General features: G+C 38.0%; 1 long non-coding RNA gene across 3 annotated transcripts in view; it reads left to right on the top strand.

Moving 5' to 3' along the window:
- Positions 1–22,485, top strand: part of LOC110477204 (uncharacterized) — a 118,002-nt gene that overhangs the window by 56,894 nt on the left and 38,623 nt on the right. For 2 of the 3 annotated variants that reach the window (XR_013340101.2, XR_013340103.2), the window contains one exon: positions 3,349–3,416. This is a non-coding gene — a long non-coding RNA (uncharacterized LOC110477204). Of the gene's footprint in view, positions 1–3,348 lie in introns of all 3 variants that reach the window. The other variant, XR_014955697.1, reaches the window with a different exon arrangement.

Here is a 22,485-nt window from a genome sequence, read left to right as displayed (position 1 = left end):
TCAAAAGTAGGAATGTAAGTTTCTCTTTTCTGAAAACTATGTGTCTTGAAGATGTAAACCCTTTGCGTCCTTTGGGGTCCTTTGATATTCCACTGAAAATTGGTGCTGCTCTTGGGAATAGTGCTGTGTGTTTCTCTCTTCCCATATGAATTCTGCAGTTTAATTTCACCTTCCTGTAGCAATCCCTGCTACAGTTGTGATTACTCTATTTGCTCTTGGTGCTGTAGTAAAAATGATAAGGGAGATCATAATGGATTGGCTGCCACAACAGATAAGCAGCTGTCCTCCAGGGTCTGGGAAAAGCCTGTGCCATGTGCTATAAGGTACAGATATGGAAACATCCCTAAATGCTATGGATTGTTTGATGTATTAGTTCAGAGTAGGTAACTGCAATGATCCTTAGCTGTACCGTGTTTTCTTCATAGACAAATGTCAAGACAAACCTAGGGAAAATAGAAGAACATTACTTTGACTTACTAGTGTGTAAAAAATCTTTCCTCATTTTGAATATCTGTTGTTAAAAAATCAGAATTTAATTCAAGTGTCAGATTAAATAGGTCATGCAGTGGTGAGCTGAATGATATTGTATCCATCATGAGCTCATTATGGCTTGTCAGGATCAATGTGTTGAGCCAGCATACAAAAAGTTATTGAATTAATTGTCCTGCTAACTGTTGAGCCGTTAACATTATTCAGAACAATGATCTTATTCAAGTGAATCCAGACCTCAAGTCTGAGTAGCTTTTGATTAATTTAGATAATTATCAATCTAGACACAATGTTCAAGAAAGGAAAGGTTTTTAAAAACATATGTTTTCTATAAAGGGAGTCCAGCAAACTGGCACAATGTAGTTTTGATGCATTTATATGTGAAGTTGTGTTTTAAACAGTTGCTTTCAAAAATAAATGTTCTTTTGTTTTGAAACTAGAACAAAGTTTTACAACTCACTTATAAATCAGTGGAGAAACTAGACATGACTATCACGGCTGCAGTCCTCACTGCAGTGTGAAAGGCAGTACACCCACTGCATATCAAAATGTCTATTAAGAGTGAAAAACTAGAGCCACTTTAGGAGCACATTTGATACACAAGGAAGCAACAAAAAATGTGTCTTCAAAATAATTTAAAATGTTTTGCCTTGTATCATACATGATGACTGTGTTCCTTCCTGTACAGGAGCTGTGTGTCTCTGCATCCATGGGAAAAAATAAATTCCATTTATGTGCAAAATAAACCCTTTCAGGTCCAGAGTGACAGACCACATATAAATGAAGTGACAAATGTGGCCTGACATTCACAGAGCAAGAATGGTCTGATAGCATAACAGGTATAACAGATATGCATAAGAGGTTTCCATAAAAGGGGGTCCAACTCTGTAGCCCAGGTGACCTGACCTCTGGGGCATAACCAGAAGATGCTGAACAGCTGTGGCCAACCTTCAGCCCAGTGCGAGGAACAGGAGGCCTTGCTGCTTTGAAACACAGAGGGTGGAGATGGAATTGTATGGCCACCAGCACTTTGTGAGACAGGTTACTGGTTAAAGCCCTCTGGGAATTGTCAGCACAGGCTGCAGCATTTCCTCCAAATACAGGAACTGAAGCATGATTTCTTACAGAATTGTTCAGTCCCAGAAGAGTCTGTGTCCATTGATCAGGTAAAGAGCCTAAAACCTAATTTCCTGTCAGAGATAGGTGTCAATTTTCCGGGTGTTCTGATGTCACTGCTACGAATCTTCAAGGAATCTGAAATCCTTAATCATCTGCAGATGCAAATGGTGATTTTTCTTCAAATATTGTTGGTTGACACACCTTACATCATGGTGTTTTAGAGGAAAGAGAAGACTTCAGTAACCTGAGAGCACATTGTAAGATATAAATTTGCCTCGTCCTTACTCTTTGTAGCATAACCTACAGTGTGAAGTGCTCTATTTTATATGTAAAGGAAAGCTGACATTTTAAACTGAGTAGGTTTGTTGAAGTAAACTTCTTTCTGCTTCACTTGTGCCATTGATTCCAGCATTTTTAAGAGGGCCTTGGGGATACTCCCTCTAATTACTGAAGTAAACCTCCATTAACCTTACATGTTCAAAATCCTAGTAAGAAACTAGCTTTGAGGCATCATAAAGGATATGCATCATGTATGACGGAAGAAGAAAGTTTCACAAACACCTTTCAGTAATCAGTCTTTGTTTTCTGTGCATGTGAGCATACCACATACATGACATACATGACAAGTTTTTTAATGTGTATGCAGCAGCTTAATCTTTAGAGCACTCAAAGTTCTTGAAGGCACTGGCTAGTGGGTAAGTTAGCCAAGTGATCTTTGCAAACAAATTATATTCAGTATTGGATCAACTTGAGTAGGGGTTGGCTGAAAAATTGGATGGCTCAATTCTGCCAGTCCTTTTTTCTCTGTCCAACCCTCTAATCTTCCTACATGCTTCAGTTTTTCAGTGTGGTCTGCATGGACTGTTCCATGTACTGCAAAAAGCTCTTTGAAGGATCATGGTTTTGTGAAATTTCATGCAGAGGTTTTCTTTTGGAGAATATTGCTATCAGTGGAACACTGGACTGTTCTTCATTTGCTACTTGTAGTGAACACCAAAGTGACACTTTATTCATCCCAAATTCCATAAACAGAAAATTATCTTGATCTAATAAAAACAGTAATGTATGCTACGTTGAATTTGCCAGGCATAATGCAGCACACAGCCGCATAATGTGGCTATTTAATTAATAGAATATATGCCTTTCTACATGCTGCTGTATAATTAACAGTTCCCGCTGAGAAATGTACTGTAGGTACAATTGAAATGGATGAGACTAATGAACAAGGATATTTGCATTTCATTACTATGTTGTATAATTTCACTCATAAAATTTTATGGAATTAATTTAGCATTATTTTCTGCATATGATTATAACAATAACTTTTGAACTAATACAAGAAAAGTTGATTCAAAACACAATCAAAAAGCACTCAAGTTCTTCAAATCACAAAAGCTTCAGATTTCATGTGAAACCCAGCTTTTTGTCTCTAAATTGTTTTAGGGGGCTTTGATGATCAAGTACAGCTCTAACATACTGTTAGCTGAAGTGAAAAGCATGATTCTTGTCCACTTTATTCTCTCATCTCTCTAATCTCTAATGATTTTCTAGAAGAAAAGAAAGGGAATTTAATTCTCAAAGCAACCATATAATTTGATGGAAAAGCTCCCTGGAAAATTAATTATTTCTTGTGTAGAAAATGATCCAGGCATGCATTGGACGTAAATGCAATTTTCAGTTCTGTTGTTTGCAATTATGGATGTGATATGCTGAGCTACAGGACATAAATTCTTGTTTCAGAAGCAGCCTTTAGAGACAAGATCACAAATGAGAAGGAAGAGGTTATGAAGACAATCAGCTCTGTCCAGGTAAGTCAAATGTCTTTTTGCAAACAGGTGCACACACTTTGTAGCAGACCAAAAAAAGGCACTATGACTGAAAATGACTCCCCAGATTTTAATCTCCCTCTCTGGTGTGAGAGTGTAAAAAGTTTAATTTTGTCTTTTGGTAAAATGACACTTATCTTGACATGAGGTTCCCCCTAATGAAATTGATCCTTCACTAGCAGCTGCCCCAAAGCGTCACCAGGAGACAAAGCCATAGTAGACAGTAAAGACCCTCAGGGCTTCTCCCTGCATGGAGCCTCCTCCAGATGTGCACCCTCTGCGCAGCTGGATGCCTGCACCTCTGCTCTCGTGACCGTGGGCGAAGGGAGCAGTGAGCCTCAGTGACACCTGCTCACCTGTGGCACCCCTTCAGAGGACACGCTGACTGTGCTGCAGCTTTACCTAATGGCCTTGAGCAAGTAGACTTGTGGGTCCTCCCACCCAGTAACATCTTGCCAGAGCCAACTGAATATGTCTGGGTGATGTCAAAAAAACAACAACAGAGCCATAAATTTTTAGTGGAAGAAGAGGTCTGCTTCCTAACTTCACCTGTCAGCATATTTTCTATTGGGAACAAGGGAAAAGATGGGGCTTAGTCATTCCAGCATTTCCCATTACTCCTGAAGGCAATTTCTCCACCTTGCTGGAAAAGATCCCTTTGCAGCTGGTACAGCCCTGTGGATGCTGTTGTGTATTTAGGAATTGTCTGCACTGCAGAGGTTACATGAATAAATGTACTTTTTTGTCTAGCGGGTATATGTGTGTTGCAACAAAATCCTGCCTTCCCTGCAAGACAAAATGCCTGATTAAAGTGTATCAATGCCTATACAGTGGTTGATCTGTCTGTGGGAAATTGCCTACACAAAATTGCCCACCCATCACAGGCACAGGTACCTTAGGACCAATTTTTGTTCTAACTTAATTTAGACTAACTTGTGTGTATTTAATGTGAACATACATAGCTCAGACTGATTCTTGAGTGATGATACAGCAGTAGAAAGAGTTCCCATGCGAAGTGAAATCTCTTTTTATGAGTAAGTGAAGGCAGATTTTTGCAGTGTTTAAGGCCAAAAAAGGACATTGCCTTTTTTGGGGGTTTAATTTCAATGCACTTATTCTTAAATCAAACTCCACATCCTCTGAAAGAACTAGAGTACAGATGTATTTCACACATGTAAAGTTTCAGCTCAACTAAGGAAAAGAAGCCAGAGAGGCTTTTAGGCTCATGGCTTTTCTGGGGGCTTAGCAGATGTAGAAAATGGAAAAAGATAGCAGAGCAGTGCACTTCTTTGATGTGCTGAAGGTTTGTAAAATTTTCTGTCTGCATTCACCTGTCGGGAAGATAGAACTGACATGAGCTCCCGTTTTAATGTGAATTTTGATTGACAAGGTTGTTTGTTGTACTTAACTCAGGTGCCATATCTGTGTATAACAAGGCTTTTGACTGATTATTATGCTGGTAACATTATGCTGCATCTCAGAGAAGAGCTTAGAAGACTGCAAAGATCTGAGGATTATTCAGGGCATACAAAATCTTGTGTTTCAAAAGAGTTTCCCTTTTAAAAAAGAAAGAGGAAATTTGACAAGCTAGCTTGATTATGTTTTAGCCCTTGGTCTGATTTTTGTATTGAAAGATAGTAGTGCAGAAACAGTGTGTGAAAGACCTAAATCTAAAGCAAGTTTTGCAAGTAATATCTGAGAATTTATTGTTACTGTGGCCATGGTAGAATAGAATGGTTTTATACAAGAGTAGATGTTCTCTCCCTCAGCAGCCTTAGCCACTTAATATTTTCATAACATAACCTATTATTATCCTTCCTAAATGTCAGAAATTGTAAGGAAATACACAACACGTGTCCCCTTTTCTCAGCTATAACATGGCCACTACCATGAAACCCCACCACCTGCTCCAGGATACGTGCCTGGTGAGGGAGATCAGTCCAGGCCTCACAACTTTTTATCCTAAGAGAGTTTTTTCCTGAAAAACCAGAAGTCAGCCAACACTGTCCTGAGCTTTCTGGAAACATTTTTCAGGTTTCCCCTCCCATGAGAAGCTAATTGTGATTATCTCTTATATTGCTGGCTTTTACATTGTTTTTCCAGAATGTGCTCATTTCCTCTGTGTAATTTCAATGAAGAATTTGCTGAAAGTATTTTCAACTGTTTTTCAGGTTTTTCTCTCTTTTTTGGCAAATTAATAGCTCTGCGGAAAACCCCCCAAAACAGTTAAATTAAGGAGAGATTTAATTTTTTGGATTCAGTTTTTTATTTCCTGTTGGTGTGTTTATTTGGTTTTGCTTTATAACTACTACCTCTTAACTAAATTGAGCTATCTGCATTCTGGCTTACTAACTTGGAATGACAGAGAATAAAGGGATATGCACATCTTGAGATCAAAAAAGGTCTAATCTACTAAGGCTGTATATCACCTTTCTTGATTTGTCTACTTTAATTATTAAAATTAATATGAAAATATTATTATTATTAAAATCAAGTTCTTGATTTCTATTTTTTGTAAATTACAGTGGGAAGAAGCTGCTGTAGTAACCTCTAGCCTTCATTAAGGTGTGCAAAATGTGCAGGAAACGTAACTGAACTATTTAGATGATTCTTCCAGTGAATTCATCCAGAAATAATAAAGACCGATGGCTATAGTACTCAGCTTGTATGAGGGAACATGGATTTCTTTACTGATTTTGCCACAGAAAAATGGTGTAGTCTTTTAAAAATGAGGTCTCTGATTCAGTTTCATCCTCCGGAAGACAGACATTTTGCTACCTTTTTCTCTGAAAACAGAAAATCAGAATGTGCTGACAGACAGAGACAGTATTTCTCAGCTGTTAATGATAATCTGAGACACACCAGATAAAAGAGATGTTAGAACTTGACACCTTTCTTTTATTATTATGGCATTCTCTGCAGGACAAATACATTTGTCAAAAAGCCTCTACAAACTTGGAGAAACCAAGTTCCAACCTGGACTTCAATTTTAACATCTGTAGTTAGAAATATTTCTAAATTGTAACAAAACCACATTTTCATTCCCACATAAAGATAATAGCTGTGATCTTTTTTTTCTGTTTGAAGCTGAACACCACTTCTAGTGAGAAGAGAAAATCCAAGCAACTCTGACCTACATCAGTTCCCTGAACATTTCAGAATGCCCTCCCTCCTCTTTGGTATCCTCAGAAAACAGGATATTCTGAAAGGCTGTCTTGCAGATTTGGGGAGAAACCATCTCATCTCCATAATACGCATTTTAAAAATTACTGTTTCAGTATGCCCAATATATTTGTAACTTTAACAGCTATGTTTTCTGAAGACAGCATCCTCACTGGAAGCTCTCAAACCTTTGCCAGCTCTCAATGATCCAGCTCGTATGTGTTGACATGAGATGATACAGCCAGAGGCTTCAGGAGCCAGACGACATGGGGAGACGTTTTTGCAAGTGGAGTTGACAGATTTCAGGAACTCTCTAAACACAGGCAAAGATACAGTTTTAGAGAGGAAACATTGTTTATTCTGTGCAGGGTCCGTGGTGGAAGTTTTCAACAAGTTAAGCACACTAGGGCGTAAAAAGCAAAAGAATGTATACGTTGAAATCTGCATAAAGTCACCTACCAGATTCAGAGCTGCCATCCACCGAAGACGCAGTCATTTATCTTGCACACTCTTATGCAGTACTTGTTTCTGTGCCTGCATGGGCCTCTCTGGGGTCTCTGGTGGTCATCTGGGGATGTGTCCCCTACTCAGTTCCAAGCAAAGTGCAGCTCAGGCTGTGCAGAACACGAGATTGGGTGCCAAACGTGATGTGATCTGTAGCTCTGGAGCCTAAACAATCGCCAAGCAGGACTAAAAATATAAAAGCTTTCCATAAACATTAAGCAACACCTGCTAGCACCCAATAGCATCTATTTGCATTCAAAAGAGGGGTTAGAGGTGAGAATGATACCATCAGCTTCCAGCTACAAGAGAGATCAGAGAAAGTGTTGTGATTTAGAAATGGTGCTCCCTAATTTAGTTCTCCCAACGAGATTCTCCCAAACCTGATGCTACTTGCTCCCTTCCCCTCCCCCTTCCTGCTCCAGGGATGGAGTTGAGAATTGGAGGCATATAAAGGTGAAAATCCCGAGCTGAGATAAGCACAGTTTACTGGAAACAGCAATGAAACAAGAAAATGAGCAGTAGCAGCAACAATACTAACGACAAAAGGTGTAAGAGAAATAAACTATTTACATAGAAAGCAAAGCACCAGACTGTTTGTCCCCACTCTCCACGAGAAATGAGAGAGTTCCTGACCCTGGTGAGTGATATGGATGGTAATGAAAACCATCAGGGTCCTGCCAGGTTCCCCTCATGATCTGTAAAAAATTAACCCTGTCCTGGCCAAAACTAGAACAGGAAGGAACAGAGAACTGTGCTTAAGTGGGATGGAGCTGAGCAATGGGCTGTCCCTACTGCCTTTTCATTGCTGTCCAAATTGACAAAGGAAGCAAAGGGAATGAGAGAAATGAGATTTTTCAGGCATAGGAAAAAGAGATTTGAGATATGACAACCATGAGTCTAGTTAGGATTGGGGAATAAGGATGATTATGAGTGAGAGGAGGTAGTAGGATATATTTAGAACCAGGTAGCTACAGGTATAATTAATTGGATGAGGCAGGAGAGACATCACAAGGCACTGTAAGCATACGGTGTCTTTCACTGTTGAAAGGCAATGATGACATTTCAACAACATGTTATAGGATAATTATTTAGTTTGTGAGCTAAATTATTTATGTAGAGTAGATAAGTGGCAAAACACATGGCTGTATTTCCTGAGGAATGCTTGTTCTTGTTTTAATGCTTTTCCTTATTTTTAATTACATCTCTTTTCTGAATTTTCATGGCAGTTATAAATTTATCTTCTTCCTTTACATCTAATTTACTCTTAGTACAAAGTTCTTTGAAGAAGTTGCCTAATCGAAGCCTTACTTCTTGCTACACGTCCAGCAATCACACAATGTGTGTTTGTGATTTGCAGATGTTCCTGGAGATAAGCAGTCATTATGTTGGAAATTTTAATTTTACAGGTGGCAACAACACATCCATTGAGTGTCAATAGTGATTTTTTGCTACTGGATTTTTATTCTCATAGAGTTGGGGGTTTTGATCTGATTCTGTCTGTAGCTCAAATTCCCCTAAGTCTGAGATTTCCATTTATATTCACATGATGTCCTTCTTGGCCTGTGTGTTTTCATTTGATACATTAATATAATTCTGTACCTTATTCATTAATTTCAATCCCTATTAGCAAAAGGGACATTGCAAAACCATTACAGCTCTACTGTTTTATAATTAGTACTGTTACAAATTTCTTTTAAATGAAGACAATAGATTGGTGGATTCTGTCAGTAGTCCTACATAATTACTAATCATTATTAAAAAAATTGGTTTTCAAATTAAATTTAAATAAAATTAAAATAGTCAAACCTGTAATGAACCCTTACTGCATAAATGGACATTACATTTGTGTGACACTACAAAAGGATGAAAATAAAAGAAGAGGTGTGAATAGGAAGATAAGAACAAAAAAACAAATCTCATGCAGTAAGAAACAGAAAGCCAAGGAAATAATCCAGAGAGAAAGATACTGTTTTATCACAAACGGCATTTTCACTAGACTCAGAAGGGAGCTGTGAAAAGCAAAGTGCAAGGGACAGGTGTTCAGTTTAAAACTTCAGGGGTGGGAAAGAGTTTCATAGAGTAATCTTTTTGTAGCTATATACAAATAGTTTTTCTTATACACTTGATACTAACACAGAAGTGGGACATTCAGAAAGCTAAAGTGATCTTTTTTTATTTTTTCAATAATACTTGAAGCTACTCTTGAAAAGCTTGATTTTTCTTATGTTACCATAATTGCCTCAAGTGCTGCCATCTTCAGCTCCTTCCCTACTGCTTTTTTTGCTGAGTTAGTGGATACACAGATAAGTACCATGAAAATAAGACAGGAAGAATTTCCCCTGTTTGATTGAAATTGTACAAGTCATATCAACACACTCTTCCTGCACATTTGTGGAGTAGACAGTCTCCAAACATCATGTTATCTTCTGCCCCACGTAAATAAATACAGGCAGTACAGATGAGCTTGTAGAACCCTGTTGCATTTTATATCTTGCCTGATATTTCAAAAAACTGGGATAGAGAGAAATTAATAAGAAACCAATTACCCATTAGCCACTGCTGCTAACAGAAAAATGCTTCCTCAATACAGCAGGAGGTTGGTTCCAGGCAGAGATGCCTTTTTGCCTGTTTAACACTGGTGGTTAACCAGGGGGCCGCTTCTCACAGAACTTGTGAAGACTGAAGTGTTCCAGATTAGCACATTTCAGAAGGACAAGAGTCTGAGGACATTTAAGATCATTAATGTTTAGCAGGCAGTTTAGAGGGGGAAAAACAGTGGTGTAAATGGAGGGATGATGGGAAGACCGAAAGGAAACAAATAATTGGTGGAAAATCAAGAACTATAAAAATTTATAAAGGTAAAAAAAAATAAATCTAGATGGGAGGAGATATGAGACTTCATTGGAAGGAGATATTACTACTCTTTAGGACCCTCTTCCTAGTATACTGTTAAAATGGTTTTTACCCTAATAATTGTCATGGGTAAAAGAACTTCATGGAAGTTTGGCGTTTTGTGGACCATGTCAAAGTGTCTTGGGAATCTGTAGTAGTTTTTCAGGGTAAAGGAAAAATTAATTCATTTTGTTAATGTTATTTCACTGTCATGAAAATCTATGTAATAATTATCTTCCTCAGCAACAGAAATATTATAAACGGAAAAAGAAAACAAATAAAGATGAAACATACATTTGCATATTATGATATTTGCAAAGCAAACAGACATGGTCATGAAATTCTATTTACTATATTTTACCCAAGTACAGTGTATCTACAATATGTTGTAATTTAGGTGACAAAAGTCCTTGGAAAGGGCATTGCTGAAAGGCAGAAAATAGGAGAAATAGCTGTAAGAGAACAGAACCACAAATGTTTTTATCTATCCTGTCTTAGACATCAGTCTTCATGATTTTTGCTTTAATTCATTTTTAGTAGCTTTATTTTTTTTTTTTTAAATTTTTCCAGGGCTGTTTTATTCAATAGTAGTATCAATGTGTATCACCAAACAATATAATTAGCAGCTAAGAGTCTTCACTTGTTTCACAAAATGAAGGAAAGAAAAATAATGCTCATATCCCCATGCAGTGGATCCTGCAGGACATTCAATATTGTCAAATTGAACTTTGTGAGCATCAGACCAACAGCTCAAGCAGGCATGGGAAAGACAGGAACATTCTTCTTTCAAAACAGTACAAGTGCTCTAACAGTGCAGCTGCAGAGAAAGGAGGTTTCAAAGCACACCCAAAGCCAATCCATGCTGAATTTCAGCAGGCAAATGCTACTGTGAAGAGAGGTAGTCCAAAAGAGAAAATGGTCTTGTTATTAAATCTCATTTCTAATAAAGACAGATTCAAAATCTTGCATCTAAACACCCTGGAATTACTTTGGTTCTAGAAATTAAAACCACTATTTGGATTTCTGCCAGAACAAATGATAAATGTGAGCAGTTACATTAATATTAACTTCTCCAGAATAGGTATGTAGCCTCAGGGAAGAAAATAATTTATAAGCTTGGAGGAAGAAGTAGGAAATAATTAATGTAGCCCAAAGACTGCCCACCAAATCTTAAAAAAAAGGGAAAATATTTTTAATTATTTAACTTCCAACTTTAGTTTTTGACTCCAGATCATATACTAATATTTTCTGATTTTAGATATGATACTCTTGATTATTAGAATTCAGATTATTTTCTTCTCAGAAAGTTAATATGCCAACAATTACAGATCACTAAGTGTTCATGAGCACAAATTAACCATTAAAGACCTTGCAGCATTGTCAGGATGCTGTACCTTGGAATATATAGTATTTTGGAACACAATAATCTAACATTAAAACAATGTAATCAAGTATGTAAGTTGCCAATAGTGTATGTGCCTTTTTCCACATCTTAAGCCTTGTTGTCTAGATGCTTTTCTAAGATCTCTAATATATGTGCTTAATTTTGCCAGTTAGTGAAAAGCACAGAATTCAGATGTCTTGTTTTCAGGAGGAGTACTGACTGGCCAGCTACTCTTACCCACCCTCTCCTCTTCAGTCCAGACTTTTTCCAGGAAAGCATGAGAGAGGTTTAATTGCAGAATTCCTTCAAAGACATTTTTAGTTGCCTGGTCTCTGTGCAAGACTGGGGTGCTAAAGAGAGTTAAGTGTTTGCTCACAGCCTTGATTTAGCAGTGTAATCTCTGGAAAGGGCTGGGTTGATGGTATTCTGCTTGCTCTTTGCTTTCCCTGTTTCCTAGAGGTATGTCTTCTCCATGATCAGTATGCTGCTTGTTTGGCTTGTCCCTGTCAAGCATTGATTAGGGTGCTTGGACACTGGGATTTTGCTCCTCAGGGAAGGACTGAGCACTGAAAATCTGAGTAGTGCAGTCCCAGCAGAAATGAATTTACAGGTTATCATGAACTGATCCTTCCCTAACTCATCCTTCCTGCCTAGAGGGAAGTGTGAATAGCTGCCCTATTAGCGGGGTGCCTGAGTATTTCATGAGGTCTGGCTTCATCATTATGGTTGAAAAAACATTCTCTGGTGGCTGTAAATCCTATCCACTCAATTAAAGTAACACACTGTTAAAATATTTTTCTACTATACCAAAATGGAGTTGAATTGGTAACAACCAATATGTTAAACGTGATCTTCTATATGATGCAGTAATGACTGCAACTTGTCACAAGAAAATGATAATTTGCAGAGTGGACAGCTAACCAATTGAGCTGGTCTATACTGCCTCTGTCTATTAGATATGATTTAGGTATTGCAGAGTCCTCATATCCATAACTGGGATATAAATCTACTGTGTAGGGAGACAGTTAAAAGACAGATTGTCTTCATACAATATATGTGTAAAAAACAACAGGTAAAAATTAATAAAAAAAGAGAAGTCAAAAGATTAGCTTCTATTTAATCGTGAGTTATTTAATTAATATTTATTTAAATATTTGTTTTATTATTTTTTTATTTTATTAATAAATATTTCTTTAATTAATCTATTTAATTGTGAGTTAGGTATTATGAACAAAAAAAAGAGGTATTTTTCACATGAGAGCTCCCAATCTTTGATAAAACCTATTGTTTTCTCTACAGCAATTAGGATATAAAACATTTCTTTCATATATGGCTCCTATGAAATAGGTCTGAAAAGTAAAGTCACAATAGCAGGAGTTAGAATAGCTTAGTATTAAATGTTATTATGAATGTGCAGCTGAATTTTTTCCACATTGGCTTGACTTCCAAGGGAAATTAGGTCTATGAGATGCATTGTATGTCTTGGTATCTGCCAATCTGTCATTCTGTATCTCCTTGAGACTCCCATCTACTTTAAAACAAACTTCTGGACAGAGGTGTAGAGGGCTCAGTAATACTAAATTCCCCCAAGCTGCAGGAAAATAGGCTACTGAGAAGAGGAAGAGTCAAATTGGCATTGTACCATTGGGGACCCCACAAAGTGAGACCAATTATGTTAGTAGAAACAAAAGATTCCCCTGGAGAGAGATACTATGGACACTGCAGTCACAGGGAAGCTTCAGGAACTTGCATCTTATCAGACATGAATTAATCCAAGCTATACTCATATAAAACCAGACTTAAGAATTTCTACTCCTGGAATGATTTGTTTAGGTATTGAACTGTGACTCCAACAACAGATCAATGAGAGAGAGCTGTTTATCCCATGGTATATTCCTATTCTATTCATCATATACTGTAGTGTTAGGAATTGGTTTTCTGTGTGTGGTGGGATTGGCTTCCATCCTTATACTTAAACGGCGTATTTTCTTTTGTATAGGCAAACTGTTTCACTGTAAACAACAGGAGATACACACTGAACTACAGAAAAGGTTTTGCAAGAAGAACTGACCAGCAATCACCTTCAAAATATTTGTAAGAATCCAGCAGAAAGATCATTATGTTCATATGAGAAATAAATATATAGCACTGTCGCTGCAGGCCCCCAGCTGGGTAATAATTAGCACTGACTGCATGATTGCAGAAGGCTGATCAATTTCTTTATTCTTATCCTATACTATATTGTACTATACTTATATTACACTATATAACACTAACATTAACTAACTAACTAGAAAACCCATGACTCTCCCCTGAGAGTCCCGACACAGCTGTGGATCCAGTTGGCCAGTGAATCCAAACAACCATCCCCAGAATCCAAGCAAGCAATCACCTTGGGTAAACAATCTCCAGAACACATTCCACATGGGCACAAACACTGAGCAGCAGCAAGTGAGATAGGAATTGTTTTGATCATTCTTTTCTCTGCTTCTCTCACAGCCTTCCCCGGGAAAATGCCTGGGAAAGTCTGTGCCTGCTCTCTGTGGCCAGAGAGCTGCTGCTGTATAGCAGAGTCTGAAAATTACATTTGAAATAAAATTCTAAATCTTCTATGTGACCTTTCATAAAAACCACAGGTTCTTGTAAGTTCTGGCCTAAATGAAAGTAACAATCTTTATTAAAAAGCATTTCAGTGAAAAGTTTCAAGCCAGCCTTTTCCAGAAGGTGAAGATTTTTGAGATAAATGTGTGGCAGGATATTTAAGCAAATGGTTCAGAGAAGCCATTCCTGATGTCAATCAACTTATCTGATTTCGTATTTTTTCAGAATAACTTAATGCAGCTATCTGCATCTATTTCATAGTCAAATTCGCTGTAAAAAAAAGTCAAGAAGATGAAAAGGTACAATGACAGAACTGCTGGTCCATTTTGAGTAAAGTATGAAGTTTTCATGTTCCTTATTGTGGTAGCACCTTTGATGGGTTTTTGTGTGGCCCAGCTCTTCTCTGTGAGTTATGCTACACAGTGTGGTATGGGGGCTTTAAGCATGCAGTTTGATAGATCTTATATATTTCTTTCAAGTGGAAGATCTTTACAAATACATGCTTGTCTCTCAGACTATGAAAGATGTGAGAGAATATTTACAAAGACTGTTTTATACATGCATATTTATATTGTTAGTTGGTACTGTTAGTACAAGATATACTAGTAATGACAGATCTTTATTTCCCCCTTCACCCTTCTATCTTCTCATTTTATGCTTTAAGTCTATAAATAAGATTTTCCTTCACTTCTGTAAGCTTATAATTAATAAATAGCAGAGCATTAATGCATTACTAAGAGGTGAATTCTCTAAGTTTCAAAAGAAAAATATTTCAATTCCCTATATTTTCTTCAGAACTCAGGAGAAATAATCACCTGATAAAAAAATACTTTCCTGTCCTCCTAGGTATTGCTCAGTTCTTTTGACATGCTATGCACAGCATGACTTTGCTAAAACAAGTAGAAGATAACTGTTGGGCAGGGAATCATACAATGTAAGTGCTCCCAGAAGAAAGCAGAGCTCTGTGAAATGTCTGACACAAGTCTAGAGGCAAGCCTTTGTGCAGTGGAATAAGATTATGAAACTGAAGTGTTTGGTCCATATTTTCCATTCTTGGAATTCTGGTTTTGCTTTTAGAATTAATGAACCGTGGCTTATTATTTTCAGGTGTTAAGTTCTGCCCTTGACTGTGTTTGCTAGATCCTTGTTCATGCCCGTAGGAAGATTGTTAAACACACATTACTGATGTAAACTGGACTGAGGTGAAGGCCAAGTGTTCATTTTATCAAATGTTGAATCCATTCCTGTGAGTACTGCATTGCCCTTGACACAAAAGCTCTGCTCTGTTCTGAGGAGGATTTCTGTGCTCTGGCTCCCTAAGGGAATTGCCAGCAAGGCCAAGCCACTGTGCTTGCTGATGAATGCTTTCTGCTGCCTAGTGCAGCACAGAGATTTACTGACATATGGCATGGCATTACCAGGAGATGTGGGGTTTGCAGGCCTGTCACTTGAAAGCACATAGAAATCTGGAAAGGTCTTCAGAAGGATGCCCTGACAGATTTAGCAGAAGACATCTGTGAAAGCTGAAGACAAGTTTGGGGTTTTTTGCAGGTGGTGATACTTTCCTCATCAGTTATATCCTCCTCACCTCTAATTAAGAAGTAAAAGTTAACAATGACTGTAATATAGTATTTGGGGGAAACTCAGAAGTTTTATATTCTGGCTATAAGCCAGAACATGCTCAAGTAGTGTCTCTGGTGAAACACTCAGCTTCTAATAGCTCAGGCTTGAGCAGTATTTCAGTTCCTGTACTTGTTTTTCTCCATTTATGGAGAAAAACAAGTAAACATCTATTTACAAGCAGTACTTCTTGTCACTTTCTCATTGCTGTTCATTTGGTTACAGAGAAGAACTTTTAGCTCAAATAAGTAGCAGGGATCAGCAGAGTAGGAAGATAAAGGACAGTCCAGAGATAAAACTAGAGATTGTTTTATGTGGTGCCTTTTTCTGAATAGCACTATGTGACAGAGATGCATTTACTCAGGCATCTGCACCCAAGGAAAACTCTGTAATACCCTTTCCAGGTTGTCACTCCCTTTTTAGATTCTTTGCCTTATTTTCATCCCTGCTTTATTTTAATCACTATTTAATTACTATTACAAATATCCACAGTCTAAAATCAGGATAGCTTCACCTAACCAAACTTTCTGGAATATCACATTAAGTGTAAAGCGAGGTCAGCAAATTTTCTCTCAAAAGCAGAGCAAAAATAGGCCAATTGTGCCCATCTATATTGAAGGAAATCTAACTCATGTGTGGATTTTCTTTGCTCATACCAATATAGCCATTCTATCAAATCTGACTAGTCCCTATATAAGACATTTAAATTAATATGCCAAAACACAAAGGGTTCTATTATTTTAAAATCCTAGTATTATTCATTTTTCATATTAATGTCACTCTATCATTTCTGCAAATAAAATGGGCTGCTACATTCATTATACTTCATGAATTAATATCGATTTGCTTAGGTTTGGACTACTGTAACAACACTTTATACTTTACCTCTTCTCATGTACTTTCCTAACAATCAGAAATAATGTAAAACTCTTCTCAGAGGCTGACAAAATTTAGCAGAATTTATAGCTCGTTTTCCATGTCTTTAATTTCTCTTCCTAATGAAGATTATTCTGTTTCCTTGTCAAGTTTTAAAGTTAACACAAATAAAATACACAATGTTCCCCTCTGCATAATAAGTCTAACCAGTGACAATGGTACTCTTATGATATATTACACTAGCATATTCATATGAATACATTCAGCCAGATCCTGCTCATCACCCAAGGAAATCAGAATATCCAGAGATTTGTGGTGACAAATGATGTACTTGGCAAGAGCAGGGCTCACCTGAGATGTATTAGGAGTGAAGACAAAATGTTCATTATCAAATAGTTTGTTCTCATTTATATGAAAGAGAATCCCACCTGACTTTTGCAAACAAAAGCAGAATTTCATCATAGGGAAGAGATAATATTTCACTGTTACAAACATTCTTTTCTCTTTCTGAAATCTTGTGTCAATGTTTATTCCCTGTGGTGTAATACAAATGGACTGTAATTTTCCTTGCCCCACATTCTGCCACAGATGTTTTGTCCTAGCTATTTGTTAACATATATTTATCTTGTAAGGCCTTTGTTCCATCCTGGAAATTGAAGCATAAAATTATTTCAGAACATGGGTTTAAATACTGGGTTATCCTGAATGCAAAGCACATCAATTAATCTGTCATTCTTTGTTTAAGTTAAAACTTCTGTCCCAAAAATCCTGTGTGGTTCTAGATGAAGAGTCCAGCAGTGCTGTTTCTGTATCCATACTACAGTGAGTTCTATTTCAATTAAACTAGAAAAGTCTTATCCCTACTGTTTATTCTATAACATGTAATTGAGCATATACCTATCATTAACCTTAAACTGTTTAACACCAGTGTTTGTATTGATACAGCTATGATCGAATACAAATATAATATATATTAATATAATACATGTATAGTATAATATATAATATATATTTATATAATATATAAAATATATTATCTAAATATAAATATAAGCTGAAAAGTGTGTTGGAGAAGCAGGATAACTGTTTGCACATCCAAAACACCTAACTAGCTCCATTCTTGGAACAGCTTGTTCAAATGTGGCTGGTTTGTCTAGTCTATGATGCAGCGATCACTCTGTCCTAAACCCTTAGGACATGCGGAATAAATATTACCAGCTTGGTTCTCTTCCTAAGGTGTACAAAATAAGATCTATTCCACCATAGATATACCTACCATCATGTTTAAATTGTCCACCTGTGTTATAATTCAGGAATATTACATCTTCGTCAGCATTAGAGTTCATAAAAAATGAGAGCAGGGACAGATTTCATTGACTGTTAAGGCAAAGGCAGGTTTCTCACTTGTTTGTACAGCCACTTGGTTTGTCAATGAAGTGATGGAAATCTTGCAGGAAAATTAATTACGAATATCCCTGGTTTTGTTTCAAAACTGATCAAAACTTTACATGTGACTTAATGAAAATAGACTGATGAAAATGTGTAGATAGGGGCTCTGAATATTGTTGTGTTGTGGAAAAAATACAGATGAGGCAGAGCAAGACAGCTTACAGATACCAGAGGGATATTGCATCTAAATATGTACAGTGCATTAAACCATTGTCTAATAACTTTGTTCTTCAAGGGAAAGAAATGTTAAAAGAAAGTGCACAGTGAAGGGTCATTAAACTTGAAAAGGCATTGCAGGAATTTTTGAGTATTTCAGTTATTTGCAGTGGAAAACACATTTAATTTTATACACTGTTCAAGGTGACAGTAGCTAGGGTTATTACTGCCTGAAAGGAACTGCATTTCAGATCAAGTTTCTGGTTTGGGGTTTGCATTGTGAATGGCTTGGACTGATTATCAAAACCCCAGATATGAAGTTTCTACTGACTTCTGTTTAAGGAAATTAGGTATCAACCATTCAGTGAAGGTTTTATGGGAACCAGCTTTGAGCAGGTGATGTGGAAATGGATGGGGTGAATCTCCATGCTGGTCAGGGTGTGATCCTGTTTGGCTCAGCAAGGAAGGTTTTTTGTGTGACACCTGCCTTGCAAACTCCTCAGAGTTGTATTGTGAAATCCAGCCTCAGCTATAACATTTTTAAGAACTTTCAGCTCAGTCATCACCAGCTGATGGCATGGGTAGCAAGGTAAGTCTATTGTGCTGTGATACAGCACTAAATAATATGCCTCAAACATTATATATAGTATGAAATTCAGTAGCTCCATTGAAAACACCTAACCTGCTCCATACTTAAGATCATCCATCAATGTTTTAAAGTTCACAATTTTTATCTGTCTCACATTTTAGATATGAGATTTTCTCCAGGAAGTAACACTAGAAACCATTCTAGACACCATTCTTCTGTTCCTGCAGCCCAAACTTGTAAAGATTGTAAAGGAATTCAGGGAAACAGAAAGGGAGGAGAATGCATAACCCCTGTAGAATGAAATTAATCAGGAAAAGTATGCCTTTAATTTTCTGTTTCAATTTGGGTCAATTTTCAACATTGCCTGAATATGCTGAGAAAGCTGAGGTCAGAAAACCAGTAGCCCCTGTAGCCATGGACACTCATGATGGAACAGATATCCACATGCAGCCCACAGGACCCCACGCTGGAGCAGGTGGATGTGCCCAAAGAGGACTGTGACCCTTGTGCTTCACCAGGCTCCTGGCAGGTCCTGTGGTCCCATGTAGAGCAGCCTGTGCTGGAGCAGGTTTGCTGGCAGGACTCGTGACCCTGTGGAGGACACATACTACACAGTCTGTTCCTGAAGGATTGAACCACATCAAAGGTTCCCAACTGGAGCAATTTGTGAAGAACTGTAGTCCATGGGAAGGACTCAGACTGGAGAAGTTCATGGACTGTCTCCTGTGGGAGGGACCCCACGCTGGAGAAGAGGAACAATGTGAAGAGCCCTCCCCCTGTGGAGGAAGCAGCAGCAGAGACAATGTGTGAAGAACTGACCCCATCCCATTCCTATCCTCCTGTTCATCTGGGTGGGGAGGAGGTAGAGAACATGAAAATAAAGTAAAGATTGGGAAGAAGGAATGGGTGGGAGGAAAGTGTTTTAAAGTTTTGGGTTTATCTCTCATTATCTTATTCTGATTTGATTGGTAATAAATTAAATTCATTTCCCTAAGTTTAGCCTTTTCTACCTCTGAAAGCAACTGGTGAGTGGTCTCTCCCTGCACTTATGAGGGAGAGAACTTCTGAGCCTTTCATTATATTTCCTCTCCCCTGTCCCTGAGGAGGGGAGTGATAGAGCAGTTTTGGAGACACTTGGAGTCCAGACAGGGTCAACCCACGGCATTCTTTTGCTAGCTTGTCCCCAGTGGCAAAACAAATGTTTTCTGCTATGCAGTTCTTTGTAGGGTTTGTTCACTATCGCTGCTGAAAACAGCACTGCTGTGCTGTTTTTGAGAGCCCAGACTGCTTGATTAGTTAGGATAACCATGGCTACAAGAAAATATTTAATGCTAATAAGCCTAACTGTAGATCTCTGCTTAAGAACTGCTGTCAGCTGGAACCTTTCAGAAGCATTTCAGAACTTAAATGGCAGGGCAGAGGTTTCACTATCAGATTAAGAGAATTACAAAATTGCTGATGTTGGGAGGGAGATGGCCTAGATAAACACCATTGCTCAAACTAGAGCCAGCTAGAGCCAACTGGACTCTTCCTCCAGCTCAATTCACCTGACACTAATCATTCTAGTGCAAACTTGTTAATTGGGGATTAGACTTGTTTTTCAATTAGTATAGGTATGTGATGTTTTAACAATTGTTGATATAAAAGAAGTTGTTTGGAAAGTGTTGCCTTTGTGGAAATTAACAAAGAATACAGCATGTCTGAACCACCATTTCTGTGTTGCTAGGCTGAATGTCACAAATTCTAGTTCTCATTCGTGAAAAGGGCTTTTATGCCTAATTATCCCAGTGAATTCTGTGCACTTGCACAGAGCTCCTGTCATTGGTAACTTTTATGTGTTTCCTAGTTCTCTCAAGAAGCAGGCTGATCATACAAGATGCTGAAAAATTCTTAAGACCTTTGTTTGAGGATGCAATGGGGCAACAAACATTTTTGGCATAGGAGATAGTAATGAAATGCAGTTGGAAAGAGAAAGCAAACTGGAAAAATAAAATTCTTTCAGCTCTTAGGGCTGAGTATTCTGACCAAAGTACAGAGACTAAAAGATCAGAAACAAAAAAGGTAACAAAAATCCACCTGCAGTGCATGCACACATCATCTGTGCACACCAAAAAGGAGTATTCAAGGAATCTAATTTTAGAAATAGAAATTAGGTTGTAGAATTATCTGACTCTCATAAGGAACCATTGCTCTTAACTCAAACTCAGCAGGACTGCCTTATTTAGCCTACAGATAATGCCAGGTAATTTCAGTTACCATGACTTTCAGATACAAAGAACCTGGCCAATTTAAATTTGCTAAGGGCATGCAGATGACTACCTTTACATGTTGGCTGATACAGGGTAAATTTTTGCTTCATGTTAGTTTTTATGGCTAATACTTTTGAGTTAAAGTTTAATAATTTTCTCTGGTTTTCCCAGTATATAACCCTCTAATACCATAACTTTTTTATTTTTAATGGGAATCAAGACAGATTTGTAATATAACATTTCAGATTTTCAGTGTCTTTTAAGAAAGATTTTGATGCCATATTTACATAAATACCTCCATAATCTGCTTATATAAACAGGACATTTATGACCTGCATGAAGAGAAACAGCTATAAAATTCTTGGCTTGCAACAGACTAGTTAATTTAGTTTGTAATAAAAGGGAAATATTTCCTTCATTACGGTTGATGTTCTTTGTTTGATGGAAAATTGTATCTTTCATTTAAATTTTAAATGAGCAGTGTATGTTAAAATTCTCTCTGGCAATTATCCCTTTATATCCTAAATCTACCTACTAGAAGTACCGTAACAAAATGATACTGAATTTAGTATATAACCCTCTAATGCCATTTACCAAAGAAAGGGCTGTTTTGCCAGCTGTCATAACAAGGGATTGCAAAATGGCAGCCAGATAATGCAATGAAGATCTCTGCTCCCTGCGCTGCTCCCTGCACTGCTCCCTGCGCTGCTCCCTGCGCTGCTCCCTGCGCTGCTCGCAGGCGTGGCTGGATGCGCAGCCAGCACAGGGCTGAGCACGCAGCGCCTGCTGACATGGAGGTTTGGGCTGTGAGTGAGGCTGTCCTGCTTCCTCACAGTCACTGCCTCAAGTGCTGGTTCTGTAGGCCTTGCTGAGGTTCCATGGACTGTGTTCAGCAAGCAGCAGGAGCCAGGGACATAGGGAAGCATTTTCCCAAGTTCCTCCTAGGGGGTTAGCACAGAAACCCAAAGCACTAATTCAGTTTTGCTGCAGAGAAAGAAATGATTCCTGTTGAATTTAGTAGCTCTGTATCCAGACTCTTGTGCATGACACCGTACTTAGTATCTGCTTGAGGAATGGGGGAGCCTGGGGGAGCCAGAGGGGGCAGTGGCTGCATCAGCTGTTCTGAGTTAATCTACCTGTGATCAGGAGTGAGCACTGCTGCATACAGCAGCATCAAAGAAAATGCTACAAACATTTCCAGCCTATGAAATCCAACATCAGATTTGTTTTACTTTTTCAGAGAAACTGGTAATTGCTAGTTATAAGATAATGAAAGTCATGTTATCTTGAAACAAACTTCAATAAATTTTTTTTCTGATCCAACTATAGATCCTCTTTTGGCATCACCCTGTGCAACAACTCATTCCCGCTTCTGCCAGCACTACACAGCAGTGTGTCTCCAGCAGTGCAGAGATTTCCTTCTCTCTGAAAGCAGCCTCTTGCTTTTCCACCTGAGCTGTTGTCCATCCACCCACAAATCACACAGTCAGCAGGTTTCCACTGTTCAGATTGCATGAGAAGTTTTGAGAAAAACTACAGCCTCTGACATATGTCCTTTATGAGTATCAT

Source organism: Lonchura striata, chromosome 5 (assembly GCF_050655825.1).
Source record: "Lonchura striata isolate lonStrDom1 chromosome 5, ASM5065582v1, whole genome shotgun sequence".
NCBI classification, from domain to species: domain Eukaryota; kingdom Metazoa; phylum Chordata; class Aves; order Passeriformes; family Estrildidae; genus Lonchura; species Lonchura striata.
This window is presented reverse-complemented; position numbering and strand designations above follow the sequence as displayed.